A 14,426-nucleotide genomic window follows, 5' to 3' on the forward strand; every position below is an offset into this window, starting at 1 on the left:
GTCTCTGGAACCTCCTCCTCCATCAACAAATGACTTGCCCCCTTACTTCTACAGTTCAGGATGGAGCTCAAGACCTTGCTCTTCAAGGAATGACTCTCCCTAACACCTAGTTTCACACACTCTCCACTCCCCTTACCTGAGACAGGGTGATCTGATCCCCACTGTTTCCTCCCCTGGTTGCTTGTAGATCCTTTGTTGACAATTGCCCACCTTCCCCCTGCCCTGTTGTTAGTTCTCCACTCTCTTGCTCTCTGCTACCCTCGCTGTGTTCTTCTTTCGGCAGGACCGAAATTAACAACGCTCCAAGAGATGTCATATGAGGCAGTTTTTTAGAAAAACAAATAACCAGACACACAGGGGGGCTGAAATCAGAAGGCTTAAAGTGTGACCAATAGTTTTTCCCACAGAGTAAATCAGGCACAGGATATGGAACCTCTACAATGAAATGGTGAGCTTCAGATGCACAGCAACCTACTTTTTAACTTAGTGTTTTCTCCCCATCATGCAAAACACAAGGGGCATGCATTCTTCTCTCCTGCGACCCTGTGCCCCCCATGGTGTTTTGTAGGCTACATGGTAACTAGAAGCAAAATTTAGAAGTAGTTATTGCAATAATTCACCATGGAAGCTGCCATTTCAGTGAAGCTCAACTTCGTGCTGAGAAGTTTCAGAGCCATGGCTGGATAGGACCGGTACATCACGTACATGAAAAGTAAATCAGGTAGCAGGCCACGCTCAAGTGGTGTAACGTCATAATGAAACATCTAAAAGATGCAGCTCAACATGGCAGCCGTAGGAGTAGGGCAAATATATCTTCCACACTAGTCGTCTCCTGTGGGAGGAATTGTAATTGTAGTTTCAGCTATTTGTATCTGTGCAAGTTCACATCAGCAAGCATACATCCCTGCTGCAATTTAATTGAACATATGAGGACATTCTGGTAAATATGATCAAACGTAAAAATACCATTTTCATCCCATTAATTCCAATAAACCAGTTATCCACTAACCTTTCTTTCAGCATTAAACCAAAACATAAATCCTAAGAGTAGATAACCCATATTTCTGGCAACTTCGTAAGAATAATTCACACCAATCTGCGTGGGCAAAACTGGCTCCAAAATCAGCACTTGGAACACAGCCATTTATCTTATTGAAGAAATAGCCTGGAATGCAGGCTATTGATACTAACTCCAAATGTACCCCCAAATGTAAGCCGAAATGTCATCAGTTGAGTTATCAAGAGACCATTTAATCCCAGCTTAATCCTGAAGACCATAACATCGCTAGTAAAATTAGGGAATTGACCATCTCCCACTATCCTCCAAAGTTTCAACCTGTGTCTGGAGATTCGGTTAAACGCTTACATCATAAAAATAAAAAAATAACAGTTTGTTAATATAGTTGAAAGAAGAAAGTAGCCACCTGACAGGCAACATCAATAAAGGCTACACAATGACTGGAGTACCATCATTGTAATTGTATCCTAATGCCCTCACCAAGAGAAATCAAGTGGAAACCCGGTATTTACTCATAAATTCACAATAATCTGAATTGGAGAAGGGCAAATTATTAGTACATTTAATGACCAGTTATTTAATGCCATTATGCTGACATTTAGGACCTTAACCAGTAAAATATGATTTTATAAATGTGATCAGCTATAATCTGCATAAACCAATATCTTAACACCATTACAACCCACACCTATGTCCTATGCATTAGTTCTTATACTTTCGAAGAAGCACTCCAAGGATGAAACTAAAAGTAGGGAGGAAGTAGGACAGCACTGACAAGTACCTCTCTGGCATGGTAAATACAAGACTCAAATGCCATGAACAAAAAGGCAATCCCTTGATTCACTATACAAGATGCCAATCATTTACATAATCTTGAAAACGAAACAGTACCACTTCAAAGAGGTCCTCAATAAAATCCAATCCACATGGTCAAACACTTTCTCGGTGTCCAAAACAATAGATGCACAGCACCTGGACCAGGAAAAGCCTGACACACAACAACCTGGTATCGGAAGAGGAAAACCTTCCCTGAATGAAATCCATTTTATTTCCTTTAACAAGCTAAGTGTGTATGGTGTTTAGTCTGTAGACCAACACATTAGCATACATCTTGCATTCAGAGGTTATTCATTACATTGATCTGCAATGCTGAGAGGATAAGGAATCTCCATCAGGCTTAGTGATAAATGTGAGCATAGTTTCAAGGAAAGGATGCCGGGCCAACCTGTCAGAAAGTAATCAATAACATTAAAAAACATGGGGCGATAATGGTTGAAAATTGAAGCTAAAAAAGTCCATACAGATCTGGTGCCCTTCCCTAATGAAGAACATATATGTCATTAAGGCCTACTTCCAACACAACTGGGTTTCTAACAAATCAAAAAGTGGCTTGAAACAGAGAGCTCATGAGTCCATTAAAGCAGTTCTCATTTAAATCGTAGATTGGGAGACTTTGGGTTTATACAGTTTCATGACATATTTGCAAAAGAGCACCTGTAACTTTGTCATTGGCCATTTTATTTCCTTTCAGAATGAAAAGCATCTGCATTTATCTCTTCCCTTTTATACTTCAAGGATATGCCTAGGAGTGCACCAGGCTTATTTCCCCATAGAACTTTGCATTAATCATAACTAATGATCCTGGAGCTCTCAGTGTACAGCCCTTAACATATTCAATTTTAACTTTGATCAATTTACCCAAATTATAATTGGGAGAGTCATTAAGATAAGCACGCTAAGGTTGTTTTAAATGCAAACTCGTTTTGAGGGACACTTTATTTTGGACAATTTTGTTAAGACGACGGCCCAGGAAAGTCCCAAATTACCAAGAGGACTCGCAGTCAATCCAAAAACGAAGTAGACAAAGTGCAAGGCATAATCCAGCTTTATTATAATCCAAATAATGAAGGAGCAGTGTGTAAGGATTGAAATCATGAGGCTCTTAACATAATCTTAGTTATAAAAACCTATGGGGAGTGGATTTTGGTTAGTGATGGTGAATAGATATAGACTCTATAAGTGTTGAACATTCCATTGTGTTACAGCTATGTGATGGCTACACCTTAGACCACCTCTATTTAGATAAATGTATAAATTCAACATCCCTACACCAATTGATTGGTTGACAAGCTGTTTCATGGGTGGCATACCATTGGGGTTTCTAATTAGTTGGCTTCTTGCTGACCAACCTTGGGCATTTTACAGGTCATCAGGACATGAGCAAAATGGATACTAGGGGGAGAGAGAGTTACCATCCCTTGTTCCTAGGCCATGAGCCAGGGTGATCTCTTTGTTCTTGGCCTTGTGCGGTGTCTCGTGACTGTGTGTATGTGTAGGGAGTATGGCAGATGTCGTATCTATGTTCACTTCTAATGAACAGACACTGTCTTCCAATTAAGGGTCACGTCTGATGAGACTGTGCATGACATTGAAATACCTCCTATTCATTAATGTTTTAACTAATATTACCATGTGTGCTGTGTTTAGTTTTGCCACTGGGGACACCCTTAAGTTATTTTCATGAAGCTATTTGGCCTACTGTGTTCTTGTGTGGAAACAGAGAAATTGATATGAGGCCGGGAAGCCCAAAGGAAACACACCAACACAGGTTACAAAGAACATACAAAGTGCTTTATTCAAAAGCTACAACAATTACCAAAAAGTCAATTGACAAACGGATAGCTATTCGGCCCTCAGAGTAACAGATCGAACTATCAACGGTAGTTCGCCGTGTTAGTGTGAGAGACCGTACATTGGGATACTCAGGTTTTTATACTTTTTGTCCAGCTCTGGCCAACCCCCTCGCGGGTTAACCATTCCTAGAACCAGGCCTAGAGTTCGTTGCCAGGTCGATCCCATAATGTATGCATTTCGATCAGTTTCAATGATACAGTTGTTCATTTACACATAGGTCAGGGATAGGACAAGGTCTCAGTTCGCGACCCCAACAAGTGGCCAGCAGGCATATTACTTATTCATGTGTGCGGAGGTCACAACGGCCAGAATCCCACTCGAAATGTCATTCGGCTTCCATTTTGATGTTCAGGGTGACTTCCACACTACAAGAGAACCTAAAATGGCGGCTACATACAAGATGGCGATTTACACAATACATTAAGGTCAAGACCTTGCCGCGGAATCTATTTACACAATGTTTTTAGACAACTTGGCGTAGGCCAACACACATTCAAACAATGCGATAGGAGGTATAACATTATTTCGATTCCGACACTTGCACCTGGCTAACAAAGGCTGGTTGTGCTCTCGATTAATATGAGAATATATTGCTTGTTTCTTGGGAATTGTTATCTCGTACTTTCACTCTGCTGTTCCTATCCTCCCTTATTCATGGTAACCTTGGCTTGCATTGCTAGCTACTCTCTAAGCTCTGTGCAGATCACTATTATGTGAATTCAACATATTAAGTCCTCTCAAACTCTTAAGGCCTTTCGTTTAATTAAAAGCATGCTATGGCCTTCATTTTAAAGGAGATGGCTGCCCAATTACACTTGTTTCTATGTTAGTGAGCTATACTTGTGTGTTATTCATGTTGCATATAACTTGTACATTGCTTCTGTTAGTGTTCTTCATGTCAGGTGGATGCTATGTTAATATTCTTCATGTATAACAGCAGATTTGACCTAATGTCTGCATTTCTTCATGTTGAGTGCATGTGTGTTTTGTGTCTAATGCATGCACTTGTTACTGTTACAACATTAGTTTCTGCTTCCGCCATCTTCAGCCTAAATGGTTTCTCTATGTCTTCCTGTACCTGCTTGGAATAAAGGTGGTATGGTTGCCTCAGTAAGTAATGTTTCTCTCTTGTGCAGTATTGGGTCAGGGAAGGGGCAGAAGCTATGGATGATGTCCATACATTCATCTGCCTCCCAGCAATTTCTTAAGTGAGGACACATGGCCAATTATATGACCACACAAAGCACCATTATAGGTATCCCCGGTGACTGAATCCTTGATGTACTTAGTATCATAAATTAGGAAATATGAATTTAATTATCTGATACTATACTCATTACACTTGTGATCTTTTATCAGTAGAGGATTCAACCTTTATCTTGTAGCGCTCCTGTGTTTCTCATTCAAAGAAGCAACAACTGACACATGATCTGAAATGAGTATCATGTTGATTTCAACCTCAGCAAAGGTGTGTGTAAATTAATAACTAGTAAAGATATAATCCAGGGAGACCAGAAGGTATATTCAATGTCAACAGGGTGAAATAATCTCCAGGCACCAATGGTAACTGAACTGCAAATACATTTTAGAAAGGAGTTATTATGGGATGGCAGTCTGTGACTTGACTATATAAAAAATGAGAACACATGCATATTAAAGTCTCCAGCCATAACCAGTTTAGAAATATATTTACCCCATGGACCTTCTGGATGATTTTGAGAACAATTACAATCCTTATGATCGGAATCATAGTAATTAAGTAGTATACTTTCATGAGCAACTCATGATAAATCAAGTACATTCCATTGGTCACTGGTGTCATTTAGCTGGTATTTGACTACTATATTGAGACTCTTACATACAATAACAGCAACCCCCCTTTCTGCTGTCAACCGAGGAGAAGAAAACTTCCCAAACAAATCTCTCTTACGCTTCAGAGATTCAGCTTCTGATAAGTACATTTTTAAATTAAAAATGTTGGCGATTAGAGCCTAGAGATGGGAAAATATTTGTTTGCCTTTTAACCGAAACTATATTAAACATAAACATATATATTTATAAAGATTGTAACTGCATATAACCAAACATAAATCCAAATCTCAAATAATGAACTTCATCAATACTCTGAAAATCCCACAAAATTAACTAATGAGCTAGGCCAATAACAAAATGAAAGAACATAAAACACTTAAAAAATAACAGACGCAGACAAAACAATTAAAAAGAAAAAAAACAATTAGCAAGGAGAGGATGATCTAGTGACATATTCAGATGCTGCAAAATAATAAATCATAAGAAGTGCATAGCAGAGCTAGAAATCTAGTAGATGAGACACCCAGCCACACACACCAGTAAAAGATTCATCAGAAAAGCTAGAAGAATAATAAGATGAGAAGAACAAGAACAAATAATGCAGTAACACACACGGAAATTGTAATAAGTGAAAACATATTACTGCAATTCCATTTAAAGGACCAAAAATTACCTTCTTACCATAATACTAAGGAACACTATATGCAACAACAGAACAACATTAAGGAATAATCTTCAACATAATGTGAGGTGAAATGGGCATATCATACGAGTACAGGTAAGGTAGGTGAACATACAGTCATATATCTTCCTGTCTATAATCCAAAGATTTGTGAAAAAAGTCAGGGTGGTTGAGGAATCTTATTCAACACCGCCTTGAAAATACATGGGTGGTAAAGAATATATATGACAGCCAGATATTTAGGGACATCTTGTATGGTAGGAAATGCCTTTCTCTTGTCAATGGTTTCTTTGGAAACATCTTGTACAATACAAATGCTATGATCGATTTATGTCAGATGAATACTTTTTCTAGCAATGTTCAAAACAAGGAATTAGTCAGAAGAATTATGATTTTAGGTTAGAATGTGATATGCAAGCCTTGTCTAGGTGGTTTAAGTCTATGAGCTATTTGCATGCCAGGAGGAAATGTCAGTAGCTTAACAAAACATGTAAGGAATAGTTAAACTAAGTTCCCTTCATCAGACCCCTCTTGTAGGCTGTAAACTCTAAAGTTTTTATTCTGGAATATGTTCTCTATATCCTCACAATGAGATTTGAAGGCAGCCACCTTCTTTTCTAATGTACACAGTTTGAGATAGAATATTCAAGGTCACCAACTCTCTGCTCCAGGTCATTATACCTACCATCAAACCTGCCAAGAGTACCATTGATTTGAGCAAGATTAGCATTTTTATTTGTCATACAAACTGTACCTATATCTATATCTATTGCAGGATAAGGAGAGTTGGCTTCTCTTAAGTGTTTCACCAAGGTCACTTGCATGGTTGTGTCTTGACTGTGGGGCGGTCATAGTTAATTTCTATATATGGAAAAACTCCAATGAATAGTTGCGCTTGCAAGTTTTAAGGGCTACAACCATTTATGTAAAAGCAATGAACTAACAGAGAATCTGGGAAGCAAAATGATGTGGGAACTCAGGGAGGTATGCTCTCAAAACACCCAAGTTGCCTTGGAGGTTGATTATTACCAACAAAAGGTCCAATCCACTGTGTAGTGCAGAAAGCTGGTATAGACCAAAAACAAAAAAGACTTCCTTCCACAAATCCCGGGCCTGTCTGAAGGACATATAATTAATCAAATAAGACAGTGGTAAATTGACCTTGTTATCCAAGAATAGAAATCTGTAGACTAGCTGCTATATCATACCGCCTTAACAGAGTTAACAATAGAGAGGTTGACAATAGGTCAGAAGTCATCAATATGCTTTTTGAACACGTGAAAACAAGGAAAGTAAGAAAGCTGCTATACTATGGTACAAGTGAATTGCAGTCCCCCTCTGAGTGGAATTAAAACCCACCAGAAGAAACTGCCATGAAATCAAAACTGACTTATTAATCAGTGAAATCCATTACATAAGCTTGACACAGCACTGTGGTGAGTCACTGTAGCTTCATTCATAAAAATCAGATCCAATTCAATATGAAGTCATCATTTTGTGTGCAAGTAAGGGCACATAGGAGTAAGTCATGTCTCCTGCCCCATAGAAATATAGTCTGTTAGATAATCTTCGGGAGACTACATGAGGGGTGTGAAGCCATAAGTAAGATTATAATTATATTGGGTTGTCAGTGCCAACATCAGAGCTGCACCACAGAGACTGCCTGTCACCCCAACTTTGATGTCGGAGTTAATTAGCACTGATGTAATCCGCCTTATATAAGAGTCAGTCTACAGCCCCAAAAGTCCTGAAGTACAGTTTATCATGGTCTGGAGCAATTCCAGGACATAGATCCAGTGGTTGGCGTCCTTACTGAAGATTTGCTCTGTCAGAAACACAAGATACAGTGTGCTCAGTTGCCGGGGCTCACGGCTGGTCGACCATTTTGAACTGGCTCATGTGCAACTCCTCATGGCACAATTCCTTGTTACTAGTGCATAGCCCTTGCATTGGCAGAGTCTATTTAGTACACCTGTGATGCAGCTACTTACAAGGTCTAAAAGACTGACCACTCCATCCTACCCTTCCCTTCAGAAAGGACATGAAGACCCCACTCTTCAAAGACCATCTTGCCAATCACTGATCGCTCCCCACAACCCTGTTCTACCGTCTGGAGTCCCCCTCCTCCCCTTCTCCTCTTCTCCTCTGCTACTCCTGCACCCTACTTGTTACCACTGGGTGCAGACCATTGGTACAGCGCTGCGTTTCTTCGCACATTAAAACTCCCATACATACATACAAGTAAGCATGCATATAATATATTGAATTATGACCATTAAGGGGAACCTATAGACAGCAATATGGTCAGTTCCTCTCTGTATTGCTAGGGTACAGATATAGATAGAATAAGTCATGAAAACTATGTGGTTATGATGATTTAGCGTATAATGCACATATTTGTGGATGGTGATTGATTTTACTGATATCAGTACAATCTATCAACGTTTATCCGTATATTGTATATTTCACAGTGCATATTAAGAGTACATTTTGCACGTGAGTAAAGTCATGTTTATATAATAATAATAATTTGGCATTTATATAGCCTACAAACCCTCAGATATCTGAGCGCTGCTTATTATTACCCATGGTGTGTGGTGACAATTTATCGAGCTCGGAAGAATGAAAGGCTGAGTTTGGCCCTGCCGGGATTCGAACCTGTATTAGCAGGCTCTGCACTGATGTCAAAGCGAGCGCTCTACTCGCTGTGCCACTTGACAGACATATACAGCAAAAAGCACAAATTGACCAATTAATTGTGTGTAAGTTTAGATTGGAATACGCTTCTACACAGCTGAACTGCCTTTGCATACATTAAAAAGATGATTTGGTATGCAGAATAAATGCAAGCTTTGTGAGACTCAAAGGCAAAACTTGGAGTAATGTTGATTCTGCAAATCTCTTTTTTTTTCTATTTTAGCCAAGCAGCCTTAATCATATTTTGCAAGTGGCATGGACTCCAAAGGCATTTGCACTATGTATAATTCATTTCTTTTTCAGCAGTTCTCCCATAGAGAGGGGTTTAAATTCCTCGAACTCTGCTACAGCAGAAGAACATCTTGTGAAGCCGACGGAAGTTGGAATGTGTTTCAGAGAAAAGGCGCTTTGGGCACCCTATAGAGAAAGTCAATAACGGCTGCATACTGTCTTCAAACAGTAACAGGGCCTGCATAACAAAAAACAAGCAAATGAATAGTCAATATGGAATCCAAATAATAGGGCCCCAAAACGATATGTCTTTCAATACCACTATTATGGAAGACAAGTTCCCATTTTGGAAATTAAAATGGTTATTTTTTTTGGGTCTGTTTCAAGAGAGATTCCGCACTCTGTGGCCTTTTGTTAATCATAATAAAACCGGCACTGATATAATAATAATTTAAGTAACATTTGTAAGAAAACCGTTGTAGCTATTTTGATTAATACCTAAATATTCATTGCTAAAAGATAAGGAGTGGGCTGGGCAGCATGTAAGGTGACCAATACTAATCGTAGAATCTTCAATGTTAACAAGAAGTAAGCTGTGGCCGAACAGGGTGGTAGCAGTCCAGCTTACTCCAGTTATGTACGTTATGTGGTGTTATGTTATGTTGATTTCTACTGTGCACCGCTGCAATTTGCATGGTCTCCTGGGGCTAATGTGGCTCTTTAAGAAAGGTGGATAGGGTTAGTTAGTGAGGGAAATAGGGAAAGGCTAGAGTTTGTACTCATCTGTTGATGTGCACAGAACCAGGAGAAACTGGCGTCTGTGCGTGTGAGCTTTCTAGGTGTGCTTTGTTATGTACACTGGGCTTGTTGTGTCCGCAAGGGTGGCATCCAGTGTCTGAGTTGTTTATTGTCTGCAGGTATTGGGTTTGTAGTATGATTAGAGAGGGGTGTGTGATTTGCAAGTTTTTGGTGGGTTGTTTTCATGGGCGCTCCTAGACTACAATTTTGGGGTAGAGCTAAGCCTTCACATGTTGGGAGCGGGGCTAACTTTAGAGACTGTTGATATGGGGCAAAGTTACTTGAGTGGGGCATCTAACTTCTTTACACATTCTAATGAGACTATGCTTGTGCAGCTTCAATGTTACAAGCAGCTATCTCTCTCCTTCACGTCTATAACCACACCTAAGACCTGCTTTGAGAATGAGCTGTCTCCTCTTCACCCTACCCTTCCAATCATGCCCATGACATGCAAGAACTAACACTCCATTATGATTTCAATTGCCTAAAAATGTATGCGTATGAATGCAGGAGCTAACAATGAAATGCTTTACATAAGTAATTGCTGGGTCTTTGTTGGCTGTGAAGTTGCAGGCACCTTTTAACGTATGGTCCTGTTCTGTCCTGCCACCGCTGGATAGGTCGGCCAAGTCAAGTCTGCATAGCCCACAATTTCGTGGGGGTGGGGGGCTAAAGCTCGATCTTTTCAATGGTCAGTGCACCACTGGTTGTTTCACTAGACCTCTGCTGAGAGTGTTTAGGATGTGAGAGGTGTGAGGGTGTGAAAAGAGAAGGGGTGGTTAATTGGTTTTGAGTGATGTCTGGGTGTTGTGTAGTTTTATTGTCAGTTCTTCGTTTTGTATTGCCCTAAGTTTACTTTGATCCTGGTGTATGGTTAGTGGAGGAGCGCCTTTAAACTAAATCCAGACAGCTAAATCATTACAATTCTAGTGTGGCTAAATTAAAAAAAACAGTGTTTTCCAAATCAGAACAGTTCTAGTGCGGCTAAATTCAAAACTCACATTAACTAATTCAGTACAATTCAAATGTGGTGAAATTCAAAACGAGCGGACACCAAATCACTGTGCTTCTAGTTTACCTAAATTCAAAAGCAGCGTTAGCTAACTCAGTAGGATTCTAGTGTGGCTAAATTAAAAAGCAGCATTAATCAAATTATTACACTTTTAGTGTGGCTAATTCAAAAGGCAGCGTTAACTAATGCAGTAAAATTAGTAAAATTCTAAAAGCAGCAGGAAAGCAAGTTAGCACAATTTTAGTGTGGTTAGAGTTAAATCTAGTTGAAGCCTAATCAGAACTGTTCTAGTGTGGTTAACTTCAAAAGTCACGTTAACTAATTCAGTACAATTCTAGCGTGGTTAAATTCAAAAGGACGGACACCAAATCAGTGTAGTTGGAGTGTACCTAAATTTAAAAGCATTGTTTACTAACTCAGTAGGATTCTAGTGAGACTAAATTCAAAATCAGCATTAACCAAATCATTACAATGTTAGTAGTGTGGCTAAATTCAAAAGGTGTAGTTAACTAAATCAGTAAAATTCTAATGTGGCCAAGTTCAAAAGCAGTGGGAAACCAAATTAGTATAATTCTAGTGTGTCTAGATTCAAAATCACCATTACTAAATGTGTAAAAGTCTAGTGTGCCTAAAATCAAAAGCCGTGGGGTACAGTTCTAGGGTAGTTAAAGTCAAAGCAGCAAAGGCCAAATCAGTACAGTTCTGTGTGGCTAAATTGAGAAGCAGTGTGGATCAAGTCAGTGCGGTTCTAGTGCGGTTAAATTCAAAAGCAGCTTGGTACAGTTCTAGTGTGGTTACATTGAAAGCAGTGATGGCTCTTTTTAAAGGAACCTTTCATGGACATAGATTAAGTGATACAGGGAATAGAAGGCATACACCGTGGACTGGCTGTTGGTAACCGTCAGAACACTGATCTGTTTCTGATCTCCCAACTCAGGCGTCTTGAGTTGTTTCTTCTTTTAAAGTGACAGAATCAACATTTGCAATAACGTTGCTGGGTGTCTCCCTCCTATGCAGGACGTAAAGCCAAAGAGGGGGGTGGCAGGGCCAGGGGCATGACGGTAGAGAGGATCAGGCGACACAGGTCACTGGTCAGCTTCTGAAGTCAATGAATAGTGCCTTCAGACACACAGGGTGGTGCATAGAGCCCACTGTCCCCGAGGATACAGCACAACCGAATCATAAAACTGCAAGTCGATGAGCAGTTGAATGTTCGGATCAGCTCCTTGGAGGTTCCCCCGCGACAGGTAAGGAAAGCATTCACTTACCTGGTGCGAGAACAGGTCCGTTCCATGGAGGAAGCCCAGGCAGGCAGCTCTCAAGTTGTTCATGGGTGCAAGGCTCCTGGTGACACTCAGGGAAGGAGCTGGACATTTGCACCTCCTCATTGAACCAGATCCATACCTCTATAGGGAAACAGTTTAGCAGATACAAGTGTTTCCAGTGATGGCACCGAGCAGAGACATTCTCATGGGGCTAACTGGGGCAGGGGCACTAGGATCTACAACAACGTGTGCACTAGTGTCTATCCCTGTTCACCTTGGATGTCACCCTATGACGAAGGGGACTTAGTGCAAGTTGGTGCCAGAGGGACCCCATAGTTGTTACCAGGGCAGTCACTAATCCTATGGTCAGATGGTAATACTGAAGGGGCACTTGTATGGGCAGAGGTCCTCTAATTGGGAGAAGGCTGAGAGACCCACCATTGATATCATTTTTCTTGTACAGACATGAATGACAGATACCTTATGCACGTTCCATCCCATGGGAGCGTGCAGAGGCTTCGCTGATAACCTGAGCTTGCCATCAAGCCCACATGCAAGCCACGAAAGTCCACCGAGAAAGCATGCTGGGTTTCCAGGTTAAGGAGAGCAAACATGAGATCCACATGTGAATGAGGTTGGCTGGCAAGGACTAATGACTCCTATGTTATATGCATATTACCAGTGGTCGAAGTGTACGAAAAGAAGTAGTGGAACTATGTTCCCTACTGGTCTGCACCGCTCCCCACAAACCCCATCGCGACGCCTCCTCCCATGCACTATACAAACCCCAAAACACATGTCCCTGCGTTTAAGGGAAGGTCCAGTGCAGTGCACTGAAAGTGCAAGTTTCAACTTCTTCCTACACTTTTATTTTAAAACGAAATCGTTCCACAACGGTTTCTTTTTAAAATAAAAGAATAGAAACGGTAAAACTTAATTCAAAGAAGTAGAGGAGCACCACTCCCGCCCACTTCGACCACTGCATATTACTCTTATGATGTCTGTGAAATGGGAAGCAAACAGCCACATCCAAAGCCTAAAGCTGTCAGAATCAGTATATATGGTTTACTGTTACGAACATTTCAATGTTAGGGTGAGTGTTGTGAAAATGAAATGGCTCCCAGTGTGCGTTAGTCATTCAAGCATCTAGCCTTATTAACACAGACGTATTTGTCAAATAGAACGAGCTGTGGTTTATCGGATGTTCCCAAAACGCTTTTTGATTTTTTTTGTAAAGCAGCATGGAACTCTCGCTGTTGTTATTTTTCCCCTTTCCCATTCTCATAGGTGGCTTTTGAAAGAGTACAATAGGTGCATACCACGTAATGATAACCAATCAGAATAATGTATATATTTTCTGTATGTTTTGATAACAAACTTTGCTCAGTAAGACAAGTGTAACACTCTTATCTTGACTATAACGTATAATTAACGTGATCATTAGAAATAAACGTAACATGTTTATAGGAGGCAGTTTAAAACATTAGTACAATAGTTTCCTTTTCCGTTTGCTTTTGAAAAAAATAACACACCCCTCCCTCCCCCCAAGATATCTTTCTTATCACTCGGACAACATCTGGAGTGGCTTTAGCAAACAACCACATGACAATGCGACTCTCACTGTTATATCTGCCCGGCGCCCCGCAACGCGGTGACTCAGGGCGTCTGAATAAAAGCCCCGCCCCCGCGCAAGGGAGGCAGTTCCGGGCACAGACTCTAACAACGTGTTGCGTGTTTCATTTCGCTCCGGCCGGAGCTGCGCCACTGCGGCCTACCTCAGAGACCTTCAACGTTCTGCCTCTGCGCAGAGCCAGAACATAACACTGGCGACGAAGGAAACGGGACCCAGCACACATGCTCGGCACCCTACCATCTCATTCCTCTTGCAACACATGACCGACCGGCATCCAGGGGCCACTGGCACCGCTCTTTGATGTGTGAGCCCACTGCACACGCAGTGCGCACGTGCGATCATGGAAGCGGGCACCTGGAGCGAGGCGGCGGCCCCATCCGCCAACACTTCACAGGTCGGTCTCAAAAGGGACCATCAAGTGACGACGACACCCCACCATGGCGACCGGCACATCCACCCCCGGGCCCGGCACGCCCTCTAGACTCACGGCGAATCTGTCGATGTCGTCACCGCCAGCTCGCCCACAAAGCAGCTCCTCCACATTGATTCAGCCATTTGACCCATTCACGGATCCATCTTCGGTT

At 41.1% G+C, this 14,426-nt stretch overlaps 1 protein-coding gene across 1 annotated transcript in view; it reads right to left on the bottom strand.

Moving 5' to 3' along the window:
- Window positions 1–14,426, bottom strand: part of NCAN (neurocan) — a 1,349,040-nt gene that overhangs the window by 718,056 nt on the left and 616,558 nt on the right. The window lies entirely within an intron of this gene.

The sequence above is a fragment of the Ambystoma mexicanum genome, chromosome 1p, assembly GCF_040938575.1.
Source record: "Ambystoma mexicanum isolate Mex_15411 chromosome 1p, UKY_AmexF1_1, whole genome shotgun sequence".
Taxonomy (NCBI): Eukaryota; Metazoa; Chordata; class Amphibia; order Caudata; family Ambystomatidae; genus Ambystoma; species Ambystoma mexicanum.